Genomic DNA, 17644 nt, shown 5'->3' on the forward strand with positions numbered 1-17644 from the left:
GTGCGGGGATTTAATTTGGCATCAGAATGACGCAAGTCATGCGGAAGATACTGGAAAATTGGGCCCCCGTTAGGAAGGTCCATACAAGTTAGTGGGAGCAAGCAACACCGGGGCATACCATCTCGCAACGTTAGATGGGAAACCCGTGAAACGCACTTGGCACTTGACGTTATTGAAAAAATGTTATATGTAGCTGGATGGACCTAATCACTCCAATACATTTTAGCGCATTATTTTTTCATATGTAATTTTCATCCGTTTGAATGTATCACGGTTGTAATCATGATTAATGCCAATTAAAACATTTACTCGCGCATACTCTTTTTGTATATCTCTTTCTTTTATGTATGCGGTTCCTGCCTACTTAAGGGGTGTCCTCTAGCCCCCGTGCGGCAGAAGCCTGTTTCGTTACAAGGATAGACACTAACGGCAGGTGAAGAGAATTGATTTTCCCCTAACCAAGCGCCACGCAGACTAGATGGCTGCCAAGTCGACTTAAAAATACAAGCATTGGTTTGCTTGTACGTAATTACTCTCGCATTAGTTTACTTGAGGAACTCTTAAATATAAAAGTATTGGTTTGTTTTTAGTTGCGTTGCTTACCATACAGCTAAAGTGCACCTCTAGCACATGACAAGGCAATAACGTAGTAGCTTTTGAGTCTAAACTATTAAGGGTAGAGTTGCAAACAGTATTGGTTTATTTTACGCAGTACCCGCGTACGCGTGTGTTTTGGTTAACTCACGCGCATAAGCATGCGGTATACATTTTGTTTTGAGTCGCGATATACAAACAATATAACAACGGCGCATGTAACAGATACAAATATAATAAAGATATTTAACAAATGTACGAGTACAGTCTAACGCCTGCCCAACACGGGACTTAGGGCTCACCAAATATTACAAAATGCCTGCCTAAGCATAGGACTTACGGCGCATAACGTTAAAGTGTTCAAATTAAAAATCTTCCTTAAGAAACCCATCAACTGGCATATTGGGATCCGCGGCGAAAGAGTCTATTAAGGGGATCAGGATGGACTGGATGGCCTGCTCAGCTTCTAGGAGCGCCTCAGCTGTACCCTCTTTCAAATTTTTCCGCACAACTTCAGGGTACGGTAGCGTGAGGTCGCAGCCTTTGATCACCTCAAGCATTACCTCGTTGCGGTCATGCTATTTCACCGCATCGACGTAGGCATTGAACTTTTCAGTGACGGGCCTCGAATCCATTACCTTTTGCGGAATGATAGGAAGGGAGGTGTGAAGCTTTAACAAGTCTGCCTCTGCCAGCTCGCGGCCAGTCACCGCATCGTCCATTTCCCTGCGCACCCTTTCTAGTTCCAACCGCAGGCGCTCCGTCTCCCCCTTAGCCTGGTCAACCGCACCTACCAACTAACGGTTTTTCTTCCTTTCCTCAATCAGTGCGGTCTTTGTTTCCACCGCAGTCACCTCCACCGCCTTGCGCGCCTCTTCCGCAACATCCCTATCTTTTTTAACCTGATCTACCCCTGCCTGCAGCAACCCAAGCTTCGTTTATTTCTGTACGGCCACTTGGTATAGGTTAGTGGAACGACGGGCTTGATCCGCAAACATGCCAAGGAACACAAGGCCGTTTTGGATAAAGGCGTTGTGTGCTTAGTTGAAGGGCAGTGCGGCTAGTTGCTCACAGAATTTAGCAGGAAAAATTTGTTGCAGAAAGGCGGACTGCTCTGCGGCATTTTCGGCGGAGGACTGGGTGAGTTGCCCCAGATTCGCCAATCGGAAGCTACCGTGTGGCGGGGTTGGTGTTGTATCAGAATCAAGGTGTATTGCCTTGTCTCTTGACGTCGCGGTGGCTTCAAGGTCTGGATTTCCTCGCGGTGGCGTGTGATGCGTATCCTCAATATGCTCTGCAAATCAGTAACTCGTTAGCACATGAAGTTAATTGTGCAGTGTTTACGCAAGAAAAGAGATGCTTACCGGTGGTAGGAGGAGGTAGATCTTCGGATGCTGGATCGACGGGGACAAAGTTGTCATTCCGCATGTCCTCCTTTTGTTTAGGAGTAAGCTTCTTCTTCTTTTGCTTAGTTTGGGGGGCTTCGGTTGCCTTGCGCTTATTGGCCGAGGTGGCAAGTTCGGGCTCCGCGTTTTCTCCAGTCCTCTCCTGCTCAAGAGGTTCGTTAACATTCTGCTTACGAAAAGAGATAGCCGCAATCTCCTCCGCAGTGAGCACTTTCTTCATCTTCATCTCTGCAAACATATGCGCAATGTGAGAATATGTATGTATACGCTAGTGGTTATAAATTCATATGCATTTGTACTATTCCTACCCTTGCCATTCGGCGCGATTATGGATGGACGCATGTTCTCCCATGGCCAGTGCGCAGATATCTTTCCTAACCGCAGCATAACATTCCCATATGACCGGTGCACAAGCTGTGCGTTAGCGCACTCCGCTAACAACTTCGTTTCCTCGTCATCAAGGACAGGGGGTTTTGTTCACATCCTTAGCCATGCTTTCGCACCAGACAAGTGTTTGCAGGAAGTTGGCTCCCACAACAGATTGGTCAATAAAAAAGAACGTTTCTTTTTAGTGACCCGCGTTCGATTTGGGGGTTTTGGTAAAGTTCTGACGGGCGAAGAAAGTAAACCACGACTTATGATGATTGGCTAGGCGGTATAGATGGCAGAATACCTTAACTAATGGTACCTTGTGAAATGTCCCGTTCATATTGATTATAAACGTTCGATATTAAATGATTTCGTCGCGAGGTTTTGACCTCTATATGAGACGTTTTTCAAAGACTGCATTCATTTTTAAAACAACCATAACCTTTATTTTATCTATAAAGGTTTAAAAAGCATTACGTAGATTATCAAATAATGATAATCTAAAATATACGGTTACACATGACCATTACATAATGGTTTACAATAAGAATATATTACATCAAAAATAAGTTTCTTGAATGCAGTTTTTACATAATATCATACAAGCATGGACTCCAAATCTTGTCCTTATTTTTGTATGCAACAGCGGAAGCTCTTAATAATCACCTGAGAATAAACATGCTTAAAACGTCAACAAAAATGTTGGTGAGTTATAGGTTTAACCTATATATTATCAAATCATAATAATAGACCACAAGATTTCATATTTCAATATACATCCCATACATGGAGATAAAAATCATTCATATGGTGAACACCTGGTAACCGACATTAACAAGATGCATATAAGAATATCCCCTATCATTTCGAGAAATCCTTCGGACATGATAAAAACGAATTCGAAGTACTAAAGCACCCGGTACTTTGGATGGGGTTCGTTAGGCCCCATAGATCTATCTTTAGGATTCGCGTCAATTAGTAGATCGGTTTACTAATTCTTAGGTTACCAAGCAAAAGGGGCATATTCGGCTTCGATCATTCACCCATATAATGTAGTTTCATTTACTTGTGTCTATTTCGTAAAACATTTATAAAACTGCATGTATTCTCATCCCAAAATATTAGATTTTAAAAGTGGGACTATAACTCACTTTCACAGATTTTTACTTCGTCGGGAAGTAAGACTTGGCCACTGGTTGATTCACGAACCTATAATAAATATGTACATATATATCAAAGTATGTTCAAAATATATTTACAACATTTTTAATACGTTTTAATGTTTTAAGTTTATTAAGTCAGCTGTCCTCGTTAGTAACCTACAACTAGTTGTCCACAATTAGATGTACAGAAATAAATCGATATATATTATCTTGAATCAATCCACGACCCAGTATATACACGTCTCAGGCTAGATCACAACTCAAAGTATATATATTTTTGGAATCAACCTCAACCCTGTATAGCTAACTCCAACATTATTGCATATAGAGTGTCTATGGTTGTTCCAAATAATATGTATACATGGGTCGATATGATATGTCAAAACATTTGCATACGTGTATATGGTATCCCAAGATTACATAATAAATTAGAATACATGTATAATACAATATAAGTTAGCTAGGATATGATTTGTATAGAATTGTTACAATATTTCCCGTAGCTACAACAATCAAAAAAATATTCAATCTTGTTTTACCCATAACTTCTTCGTTTTAAATCCGTTTTAAGTGAATCAAATTGCTATGGTTTCATATTGAACTCTATTTTATGAATATAAACAGAAAAAGTATAGGTTTATAGTCGTAAATATAAGTCCCAAGTCATTTTTGTAAGAGGAAGTCATTTCAGTCGAAAGAACGACGTCTTGATGACCATTTTTGAAAAAATACTTCCACTTTGAGTTTAACCATGATTTTTGGATATAGTTTTATGTTCATAAGAAAAATCATTTTCCCATAAGAACAACTTTTAAATCAAAGTTTATCATAGTTTTTAATTATCAAACCCAAAACAGCCCGCGGTGTTACTACGACGGCGTATGTCCGGTTTTACGGTGTTTTTCTTGTTTCCATATTTTAAATCATTAAGTTAGCATATCATATAGATATAGAACATGTGTTTAGTTGATTTTAAAAGTCAAGTTAGAAGGATTAACGTTTGTTTGCGAACAAGTTTAGAATTAACTAAACTATGTTCTAGTGATTTCAAGTTTAAACCTTCGAATAAGATAGCTTTATATGTATGAATCGAATGATGTTATGAACATCATTACCACCTCAATTTTTGTGGATAAACCTACTGGAAAAGAGACAAATGTATCTAGCTTCAAAGGATCCTTGGATGGCTTGAAAGTTCTTGAAGCAGAATCATGACACGAAAACAAGTTCAAGTAAGAATTCCACTCAAAATAAGATTGTTATAGTTATAGAAATTGAACCAAAGTTTGAATATGAGTATTACCTTGAATTAGAAAGATAACCTAATGTAAATAACAAAAATTTCTTGAGGATGGATGATCACTTTACAAGATTGGAAGTAAGCTAGCAAACTTGGAAGTATTCTTGATTTTATGAAACTAGAACTTATAGAATTTATGAAGAACACTTAGAACTTGAAGATAGAACTTGAGAGAGATCAATTAGATGAAGAAAATTGAAGAATTAAAGTGTTTGTAGGTGTTTTTGGTCGTTGGTATATGGATTAGATATAAAGGATGTGTAATTTTGTTTACATGTAAATATGTCATGAATGATTACTAATATTTTTGTAATTTTATGAGATATTTCATGCTAGTTGCCAAATGATGGTTCCCACATGTATTAGGTAACTCACATGGGCTGCTAAGAGCTGATCATTGGAGTGTATATACTAATAGTACATACATCTAAAAGCTGTGTATTGTACGAGTACGAATACAGGTGCATACGAGTAGAATTGTTGATGAAACTGAACGAGGATGTAATGGTAAGCATTTTTGTTAAGTAGAAGTATTTTGATAAGTGTCTTGAAGTCTTTCAAAAGTGTATGAATACATATTAAAACACTACATGTATATACATTTTAACTGAGTCGTTAAGTCATCATTAGTCGTTACATGTAAATGTTGATTTGAAACCTTTAAGTTAACGATCATGTTAAATGTTGTTAACCCAATGTTTATTATATCTAATGCGATGTTAAATTATTACATTATCATGATATTATGATATATTAATATGTCTTAGTATGATATATATACAGTTAAATGTTGTTACAACGATAATCGTTACATATATGTCTCGTTTCGAAATCATTAAGTTAGTAGTCTTGTTTTTACATATGTAGTTCATTGTTAATACACTTAATGACATGTTTACTTATCATTTATCATGATTAAACATAGTGTATCAATATCTTAATATGATTCATATGTATTTAGTAAGACGTTGTTATAACGATAATCGTTATATATACCGTTTCGAGTTTCTTAATTCAATAAACTTAATTTTATGTATATAACTCATTATTAAAATACCTAATGAGATACTTACTTATCATAATATCATGTTAACTATATATATAATCATATATATGTCATCATATAGTTTTTACAAGTTTTAACATTCGTGAATCACCGGTCAACTTGGGTGGTCAATTGTCTATATGAAACCTATTTCAATTAATCAAGTCTTAACAAGTTTGATTGCTTAACATGTTGGAAACATTTAATCATGTAAATAACAATTTCATTTAATATATATAAACATGGAAAAGTTCGGGTCACTACAGTACCTACCCGTTAAAGAAATTTCGTCTTAAACAGTTGGAGGTGTTGACGTATCTTCAGGAAATAAGTGCGGGTATTTCTTCTTCATCTGATATTCTCATTCCTAGGTGAACTCAAGTCCTCTACGAGCATTCCATCGAACTTTAACAATTGGTATCTTGTTTTGCTTAAGTCTTTTAACCTCACGATCCATTATTTCGACGGGTTCTTCAATGAATTGAAGTTTTTCGTTGATTTGAATTTTGTCTAACGGAATAGTGAGATCTTCTTTAGCAAAACATTTCTTCAAATTCAAGACGTGGAAAGTGTTATGTACAGCCGCGAGTTGTTGTGGTAATTCAAGTCGGTAAGCTACTGGTTTGACACGTTCAATAATCTTGAATGGTCCAATATACTTTGGATTTAGTTTCCCTCGTTTACCAAATCGTACAACGCCTTTCCAAGGTGAAACTTTAAGCATGACCATCTCGCCATTTTTAAATTCTATATCTTTTCTTTTAATGTCAGTGTAGCTCTTTTGTCGACTTTGGGCGGTTTTCGATCGTTGTTGAATTTGGATGATCTTCTCGGTAGTTTCTTGTATTATCTCCGGACCCGTAATCTATCTATCCCCCACTTCACTCCAACAAATCGGAGACCTGCACTTTCTACCATAAAGTGCTTCAAACGGCGCCATCTCAATGCTTGAATGGTAGCTGTTGTTGTAGGAAAATTCTGCTAATGGTAGATGTCGATCCCAACTGTTTCTGAAATCAATAACACATGCTCGTAGCATGTCTTCAAGAATTTGTATCATCCTTTCGCTCTACCCATCAGTTTATGGATGATAGGTAGTACTCATGTCTAGACGAGTTCCTAATGCTTGCTGTAATGTCTGCCAGAATCTTGAAATAAATCTGCCATCCCTATCAGAGATAATAGAGATTGGTATTCCATGTCTAGAGACGACTTCCTTCAAATACAGTCGTGCTAACTTCTCCATCTTGTCATCTTCTCTTATTGGCAGGAAGTGTGCTGATTTGGTGAGACGATCAACTATTACCCAAATAGTATCAAAACCACTTGCAGTCCTTGGCAATTTAGTGATGAAATCCATAGTAATGTTTTCCCATTTCCATTATGGGATTTCGGGTTGTTGAAGTAGACCTGATGGTTTCTGATGCTAAGCTTTGACCTTAGAACATGTCAAATATTCTCCTACTTATTTAGCAACATCGGCTTTCATACATGGCCACCAAAAATGTTTCTTGAGATCCTTGTACATCTTCCCCATTCCAGGATGTATTGAGTATCTGGTTTTATGAGCTTCTCTAAGTACCATTTCTCTCATATCTCCAAATTTTGGTACCCAAATCCTTTCAGCCCTATACCGGGTTCCATCTTCCTGAATATTAAGATGCTTCTCCGATCCTTTGGGTATTTCATCCTTTAAGTTTCCCTCTTTTAAAACTCCTTGTTGCGCCTCCTTTATTTGAGTAGTAAGGTTAGTGTGAATCATTATATTCATAGATTTTACACGAATGGGTTCTCTGTCCTTTCTGCTCAAGGCGTCGGCTACCACATTTGCCTTCCCTGGGTGGTAATGAATCTCAAAGTCGTAATCATTCAACAATTCAATCCATCTGCGCTGCCTCATGTTAAGTTGTTTCTGATTAAATATGTGTTGATGACTTTTATGGTCGGTATATATAATAATTTTGAACCCATATAAGTAGTGCCTCCAAGTCTTTAATACAAAAACAACCACGCCTAATTCCAAATCATGCATCGTATAATTCTGCTCGTGAATCTTCAATTGTCTAGACGCATAAGCAATTACTTTCGTTCGTTGCATTAATACACAACCGAGACCTTGCTTTGAGGCGTCACAATATATCACAAAATCATCATTCCCTTCAGGTAATGACAATATAGGTGCCGTAGTTAACTTTTTCTTCAACAATTAAAACGCTTTTTCTTGTTCATCCTTCCATTCAAATTTTCTCCCTTTATGCGTTAATGCAGTCAAGGGTTTTGCTATTTTAGAAAAATCTTGGATGAATCTCCTGTAATAACCAGCTAGTCCTAAAAACTGGCGTATGTGTTTCGGAGTTTTCGGGGTTTCCCACTTTTTAACGGTTTCAATCTTTGCTGGATCCACTTGAATACCTTCTTTGTTCACTATGTGACCTTGGAATTGAACTTCTTCCAACCAAAATGCACACTTTGAAAACTTAGCGTACAGTTTTTCTTTTCTCAGCAACTCTAGCACTTTTCTCAAATGTTCTTCGTGCTCTTGATCATTCTTTGAGTAAATAAGTATGTCAGCGATGAAAACAATGACAAACTTGTCAAGATTTGGCCCACACACTCGGTTCATGAGGTCCATGAACACAGCTGGTGCGTTAGTCAATCCAAACGGCATAACCATAAACTTGTAATGATCGTAACGTGTCCTAAAAGCAGTCTTTGGAATATCATCCTCCTTCACCCGCATTTGATGATATCCAGAACGTAAATTGATCTTCGAATAAACAGACGAGCCTTGTAGTTGATCAAATAAGTCGTCAATTCTCGGTAGTGGGTAGCGGTTCTTGATGGTAAGTTTGTTCAACTCTCGGTAGTCGATACACAACCTGAATGTGCCATATTTCTTCTTGACAAACAAAACAGGAGCTCCCCATGGTTATGTGCTTGGTTGAATGAAACCACGCTCTAAAAGTTCTTCTAACTGACTTTGTAATTCTTTCATTTCGCTGGGTGCGAGTCTGTATGGAGTACGAGCTATTGGTGCAGCTCCTGGTACAAGGTCTATTTGAAATTTAACGGATCGATGTGGGGGTAATCCCGGTAATTCTTTTGGAAATACATCGGAAAATTCTTTTCCGACGGGAACATCACTGATGTTCTTTTCTTCAGGTTTAACTTCCTCGATGTGTGCTAGAATGACGTAACAACCTTTTCTTATTAGTTTTTGCGCCTTCAAACTACTAATAAGATTTAACTTCGCGTTGTTCTTTTCTTCGTACACCATTAAAGGATTTCCTTTTTCACGCATAATGCGAATCGCATTTTTGTAACAAACGACCTATGCTCTTACCTTCTTCAACCAGTCCATGCCAATTATTACATCAAAACTCCCTAACTCGACTGGTATTAAATCAATCTTAAACGTTTCATCACCCAGTTTAATTTCTCTATCCCGACATATATTATCTGCTGAAATTAATTTACCGTTTGCTAATTCAAGTAAAAATTTACTATCCAAAGGCGTCAATGGGCAGATAAAACATAAGCAGATTTATCGTCAATAAGAAACGTACTCGTAACAAGCTCCGGGTCTTCATGTGCTTCTGCCGCATTAATATTGAAAAATCTTCCACGGCCCTGCCCATTAGTATTCCCCTGATTCGGGCAATTCTAATAATGTGGCCCGGTTTTCCACATTTATAACAAACATCGTTGGTATTACTTGCGCCGACACTATTCGTTTATGCATTATTTGTTCCGACATTATTTGTTCCTTTAGTTCTGTTAAATTTTTGTCCGTAGATCTCACACTTTGTCGCGCTATGACCATTTCTTTTACACCTGTTGCAAAATGTCATGCAAAACCCCTGATGATTTTCTTCACACCTATGACATGGCTGTTTTTGGTTTTTGTTGCCGTTGTTGTTATTGAGGTTGTTGTTGGGATTGTTATCGTTGTTGAAACGGTTGTTATAGTTGTTATTATTGTTGGGATGTTTGTTGTAGTTATTGTTAGGATTGCGGTTATTGTTGCGATTGTTGTTGCGGTTGTTGGGATAGTTGTTGCGATTGTGTTTGTAATTGTTGTTGTTGTTGTTGTTGTACTGGTGACTCTTGTCACCATTTTCCTCCCACTTCCTCTTGAGTTGTTTCGTGTTGGCTTCTTCGGCCGCCTGATCTTTAATTCTTCCCTCAATCTGATTTATGAGTTTATGAGCCATTCGACTTGCCTTCTGTATAGAAGCGGGCTCGTGTGAACTCACATCTTCTTGAATCCTTACTGGTAACCCTTTTACAAACGCGTCGATCTTCTCTTCTTCATCTTCGAATGCTCCCGGACACAATAGGCACAACTTTGTGAATCGTCGTTCATATGTGGTAACGTCGAACCCTTGTGTTCGTAACTCTCTAAGTTCTGCCTTGAGTTTATTTACTTCATTTCTAGGATGGTACTGCTCGTTCATCAATTGCTTGAATGCCGACCACGGTAGTGCGTAAGCAGCATTTTATCCTACCTGTTCAAGATAGGTGTTCCATCACGTTAACGCAGTACCTGTGAAGGTATGCGTAGCGTACTTAACTTTGTCTTCTTCAGTACATTTACTTATGGCAAACACCGATTCGACTTTCTCGGTCCGCCGTTTCAATCCAATTGGTCCTTCAGTTCCATCAAATTCCAAAGGTTTTGCAGGCAGTGAATTCTTTATAGGAGCATCCTACACGATTTCTTGCGCCGTTAGCTGCATTGCTAGATTCAGAGTTATTGTTGTAGTGACCCAAACTTTTCCATGTTTATATATATTAAATGAAATTGATTTTTACATGATTAAATGTTTCCAACATGTTAAGCAATCAAACTTGTTAAGACTTGATTATTTGAAATGAGTTTCATGTAGACAATTGACCACCCAAGTTGATCGGCGATTCACGAACGTTAAAACTTGTAAAAACTACATGACGATATATATATATGGATATACATATAGTTAACATGAGATTATGATAAGTGAGTATCTCCATAAGTATATTAACAATGAGTTATATACATAAAAACAAGACTACTAACTTAAGGATTTCGAAACGAGACGTATATGTAACGATTATCGTTGTAACGACATTTAAATGTATATAGTTATATATCATATTAAGATATATTAATATATCATAATATCATGATAAGATAATAATTTAACATCTCATTAGATATGATAAACAATGGGTTAACAACATTAAATGAGATTGTTAACTTAAAGGTTTCAAAACAACACTTACATGTAACGACTAACGGTGACTTAACGACTCAGTTAAAATGTATATACATGTAGTGTATTTAGATGTATTAATATACTTTTGGAAGACTTCAAGACATATATCAAAACACTAATACTTAACGAAAATGGGTACAGTTACATTCCCATTCTTTTTTCATCAAGAATTCTAGTCGTATTCATACCCGTATTATACACAGCTTCTAGACGTACTTACAGTGGGTATATACCAATAGGAACTAGCATGAGATTCCACTCTTGATTATGTCATGTATGACTAATCAATTTTAACTTCTACCATGAACTAGTCAACTAACTAGAACTCCTTTTAACCCCACTCACCACTCACTACTTACCACTCATCATTCACTCCATTTCACTTCCAATTCTCTTTTCTAATTCTCTCTCAACACACACACACACACACACACACACACACTCACACTCTTATGAACGAATTTTTCCAGTAGCTAATCATCATCTTCATCAAAAATTACTTCAAGAATCAAGCTATAATCATCTTAGGAAGAACACTTCAAGAACACTTCGAAAATCCTTTCAAGTTTACTAGTTTACATCCAAGCTTTCTAATCCATTCCAAGTAATCATCTAAGATCAAGAAACCTTTGTTATTTATAGTATGTTATCTTTCTTATTCAAGGTAATAATCATATTCAAACTTTGATTCAATTTCTATAACTATAAACTATCTTAATTCGAGTAAAAATCTTACTTGAACTTGTTAGTGTGTCATGATCCTACTTCAAGAACTTTCAAGCCATCCAAGATCCTTTGAAGCTAAATCATTTCTTGTCACTTCTAGTAGGTTTACCTACTAAACTTAAGGTAGTAATGATGTTCATAACATCATTCGATTCATACATATAAAACTATCTTATTCGAAGATTTAAACTTGTAATCACTAGAACATAGTTTAGTTAATTCTAAACTTGTTCGCAAATAAAGTTAATCCTTCTAACTTGACTTTTAAAATTAACTAAACACATGTTCTATATCTATATGATATTCTAACTTAATGATTTAAAACCTGAAAACACGAAAAATACCGTAAAACCGGACATACGCCGTCGTAGTAACACCGCGGGCTGTTTTGGGTTTGATAATTAAAAACTATGATAAACTTTGATTTAAAAGTTGTTCTTCTAGGAAAATGATTTTTATTATGAACATGAAACTATATCCAAAAATCATAGTTAAACTCAAAGTGGAAGTATGTTTTTTAAAATGGTCATCAAGACGTCGTTCTTTCGACTGAAATGACTACCTCTTTCAAAAACAACTTGTAACTTATATTTCCGACTATAAACCTATAATTTTTCTGTATAGATTCATAAAATAGAGTTCAATATGAAACCATAGCAATTTGATTCACTCAAAACGGATTTAAAACGAAGAAGTTGTGGGTAAAACAAGATTGGATATTTTTTGATTGTTGTAGCTACGTGAAATATTGTAACAATTCTGTACAAATCATAACTTAACAAACTTATATTGTATTATTCATGTATTCTAATATATATTATGTAATCTTGGGATACCATAGACACGTATACAATGTTTTGACATATCATATCGACCCATCTATATAATATATTTTGGAACAACCATAGACACTCTATATGCAGTAATGTTGGAGTTAGCTATACAGGGTTAAGGTTGATTCCAAAATAATATATATAGTTTGAGTTGTGATCTAGCCTGAGGCTTGTATACACTGGGTCGTGGATTGATCCAAGATAATTTATATGTACATCTAACTATGGACAACTAGTTGTAGGTTATTAACGAGGACAGCCGACTTAATAAGCTTAAAACATTATAACGTATTAAAAAATGTTGTAAATATATTTTGAGCATACTTTGATATATATGTACATATTTGTATAGGTTCGTGTATCGACCAGTGGCTAAGTCTTACTTCCCGACGAAGTAAAAATTTGTGAAAGTGAGTTATAGTCCCACTTTTAAAATCTAATATTTTGGGATGAGAATACATGCAGTTTTATAAATGTTTTACGAAATAGACACAAGTAAATGAAACTACATTATATGGTTGAATGATCGAAGCCGAATATGCCCCTTTTGCTTGGTAACCTAAGAATTAGTAAACCGATCTATTAATTGTTGCGAATCCTAAAGATAGATCTATTGGGCCTAACGAACCCCATCCAAAGTACCGGATGCTTTAGTACTTCGAATTCGTTTATATCATGTCCTAAGGATTCCCGGAATGATAGGGGATATTCTAATATGCATCTTGTTAATGTCGGTTACCAGGTGTTCACCATATGAATGATTTTTATCTCTATGTATGGGATGTATATTGAAATATGAAATCTTGTGGTCTATTATTGCGATTTGATAAATATATAGGTTAAACCTATAACTCACCAACATTTTTGTTGACGTTTTAAGCATGTTTATTCTCAGGTGATTATTAAGAGCTTCCGCTGTTGCATACTAAAATAAGGACAAGATTTGGAGTCCATGCTTGAATGATATTGTGTAAAAACTGCATTCAAGGAACTTATTTTTGATGTAATATATTCTTATTGTAAACCATTATGTAATGGTCGTGTGTAAACAGTATATTTTAGATTATCATTATTTGATTATCTACGTAATGCTTTTTAAACCTTTATCGATAAAATAAAGGTTATGCTTGTTTTAAAAAAAATGAATGCAGTCTTTGAAAAACGTCTCATATAGAGGTCAAAACCTCGCGACGAAATCATTTAATATGGAACGTTTATAATTAATATGAACGGGACATTTCAGTTGGTATCCGAGCGTTGGTCTTAGAGAACCAGAAATTTGCATTAGTGTGTCTTATCGAGTTTGTTAGGATACATTAGTGAGTCTGGACTTCGATCGTGTTTTCTTTAAAAAAAACGATTGCTTAACACTTTTGTTGGAAACTATATATTATTAACATGTAAATATTATGTGATATATTAACCTCTTAATGTGTTTGATATTGTGTGATAGATGTCTAACTCTAGTACAAATCCCATTGATTCACCTAATAATAATGAAGAGTCGAATATATTTTGGGAAGATTCACAAATTCCCGAAGAGGAATTGGAAGAGGAGGAACCGGAAGAAGAGGAACCAGAAGAGGATGAATCGGAAGAGGAGGAACCAGAAGAAGAAGAGGTTCCGGAGGAAGAAATAGTGATACCTACAGTAAATCGTTTAAATAAAAGAAAATCCTCAACCAACGGACCAAAGTTAAAAATGGTCAATGGTGTTTCTGCCGAGGAAGCAAAATATTGGGAAGATTACCAATTTTTCGATGAATCGGATCCCGATGAGGATTCCGATGATGTTATAGAAATCACCTCGACCTAATTTAATATAGCAAAAGAAAATAATAAGGGAAAAGGTATAAAAATAGAGAAACCCGATTCCAACCCCGATGAGCTTTATATGTATCGACAACATCCGTATTTACTAAAGTGTAACAATAACCCGGGAACTTCTAAACCACCAGGTTTTTCTAAACCATTGAGGAAAACGACGCCTCGTATTAGAGGAATACCATATATCCCTGGAAAATTAGGAAAGCGAACCAAGTCCGAAGAAGAAGAAACCAGTGATTCAGATTAGGGAGTTGTAATCATGTTGTGTATTATATGTATTATAGTGTGCTATACTTTTATGTTCTATGTAAAAATTGCTTGTATTGTTTGTTAATTATCTTTTATGAATCTAATCTTTGTTTATTTTACAGTATAAAAACAAAATGGACGTTAAGGGTAGACAACCGAATATTTTAGAAGACCTACCAGAGGATATAATTGAGGAAATCTTGTCTGAAGTCGGTCAGAGTTCATCAGCACATTTAGTTATGGCGAAATTCACTTGTCAAACATTTGAAAGACTTTCCAGAAATGCCTTAGTTTATAAAAGGCTTTCCTTTGATAGGTGGGGTATATCACATTGGGGAGACCGTAAGTTACGCCGTGTTTTCTTTAAAGCATTAAATGTGGGGAACCCAAATGCAATTTTAGGCTACGGGTTAAGAACCTATTTTGACTCAACATATCCCAACATAGGATTTCGCGAGTTAGAAAGAGCTTCTAACATGCAACATAAAGAAGCATGTTATACTTACGGGTTAGTGATGTTCGCTTCTTACCAAAGTGAGAAAAAGAATATCGGGTTACAACTTTTAAATAAAACCTTTCCACAAGTGACGGATTCAGTAGTTGGGGTGAGAAATAAGGTTTTTAGATTATTACGGGGTTGTTGGACATTACGAAACCCTCATCCTTTTGACGACATTACAACATGCTGCCTAGCCAATAGTCATAACGGTTATTTTCCACAAGACCAAGGATGGGAAGTCGTCTTAGTAAAACCAAAATGCATGACTTGTTTCTGGACTTATGAATTACGTGTCTTTATTTCCTTTGCTGAACAACTTACGTATTAACTAGATTTATCTTCAAAATTGTCATGTATCAAAGTGTAATATATTTCATGTTATATGTAGTATAGCGAAGTTGTAAGTTTGAAGAATATTTGTATGTGATATATTATTATAATCAGTTTTTCATATGGAATTGTAGTAGTTGAATTGTATATTAGCTATTAAGTATGAACTTAACGGGTAGGTAGTACCCGAATTTAAACTTATAAAACGCTAATATGAGAAAAAGCTTTATAAATGAGTTCATATTATGCTATGAAATACAAATGACTACTCTTAATATTCTGTATGATTAACTCGATTCAGTTAGCTATTTTGAAGGAAATGGCACCGACTACTCGACAAACCATGAATATGAGCGAAGAGGAATTTCGTACTTTTCTTGCTGCAAACATAGCTGCAGTACAAGCTGCGCTTAATACCAACAATAACTCTGAATCTAGCAATGCAGCTAACGGCGCAATAAATCGTGTAGGATGCACCTACAAAGAATTCACTGCCTGCAAACCTTTGGAATTTGATGGAACCGAAGGACCAATTGGATTGAAACGGTGAACCGAGAAAGTCGAATCGGTGTTTGCCATAAGTAAGTGTACCGAAGAGGACAAAGTTAAGTACGCTACGCATACCTTCACAGGTACTGCGTTAACGTGGTGGAACACCTATCTTGAACAGGTAGGACAAAATGCTGCTTATGCACTACCGTGGTCGGCATTCAAGCAATTGATGAACGAGCAGTACCGTCCTAGAAACGAAGTCAATAAACTCAAGGCAGAACTTAGAGAGTTACGAACCTCGACGTTACCACATATGAACTACGATTCACAGAGTTGTGCCTATTATGTCCGAGGGCATTCGAAGATGAAGAAGAGAAGATTGACGCGTTTGTAAAAGGGTTACCAGTAAGGATTCAAGAAGATGTGAGTTAACACGAGCCCGCTTCTATACAGAAGGCAAGTCGAATGGCTCATAAACTCATAAATCAGATTGAGGGAAGAATTAAAGAGCAGGCGGTCGAAGAAGCCAACACGAAACAACTCAAGAGGAAGTGGGAGGAAAACGGTGACAAGAGTCACCAGTACAACAACAACAACAATTACAACAACAATCGCAACAACTATCCCAACAACCGCAACAACAATCGCAACAATAACCGCAATCCTAACAATAACTACAACAAACATCCCAACAACAACAAAAACTACAACAACCATTTCAATAACAATAACAATCCCAACAATAATCTCAATAACAACAACGACAACAAAAACCAAAAACAGCCATGTCATAGGTGTGAAGAAAATCATCAGGGGTTTTGCATGACATTTTGCAACAGGTGTAAAAGAAATGGTCATAGTGACACAAAGTGTGAGGTCTATGGACCAAAGTTTAACAGAACTAAAGGAACAAATAATGTCGAAACAAGTAATGCCGAAACGAATAGTGTCGGAGCAAGTAATACCAACGCTGTTTGTTATAAATTTGGAAAACCGGGCCACATTATTAGAACTTGCCCGAATTAGGAGAATACTAATGGGCAGGGCCGTGGAAGAGTTTTCAGTATTAATGCGGCAGAAGCACAGGAAGACCCGGAGCTTGTTACGGGTACGTTTCTTATTGACGATAAATCTGCTTATGTTTTATTTGATTCGGTGCGGATAAAAGCTATATGAGTAGAGAATTTTGTGCTAAATTAAGTTGCCCATTGACGCCTTTGGATAGTAAATTTTTACTCGAATTAGCAAATGGTAAATTAATTTCAGCAGATAATATATGTCGGGAGAGAGAAATTAAACTGGGGGATGAAACGTTTAAAATTGATTTAATACCAGTCGAGTTAGGGAGTTTTGATGTAATAATTGGCATGGACTGGTTGAAAAAGGTGAGAGCAGAGATCGTTTGTTACAAAAATGCGATTCGCATTATGCGTGAAAAAGGAAAACCTTTAATGGTGTACGGAGAAAAGAGCAACGCGAAGTTAAATCTTATTAGCAGTTTGAAGGCGCAAAAACTAATAAGAAAAGGTTGTTAAGTCATTCTAGCACACATC

The sequence above is a fragment of the Rutidosis leptorrhynchoides genome, chromosome 2 (assembly GCF_046630445.1).
Source record: "Rutidosis leptorrhynchoides isolate AG116_Rl617_1_P2 chromosome 2, CSIRO_AGI_Rlap_v1, whole genome shotgun sequence".
Taxonomy (NCBI): Eukaryota; Viridiplantae; Streptophyta; class Magnoliopsida; order Asterales; family Asteraceae; genus Rutidosis; species Rutidosis leptorrhynchoides.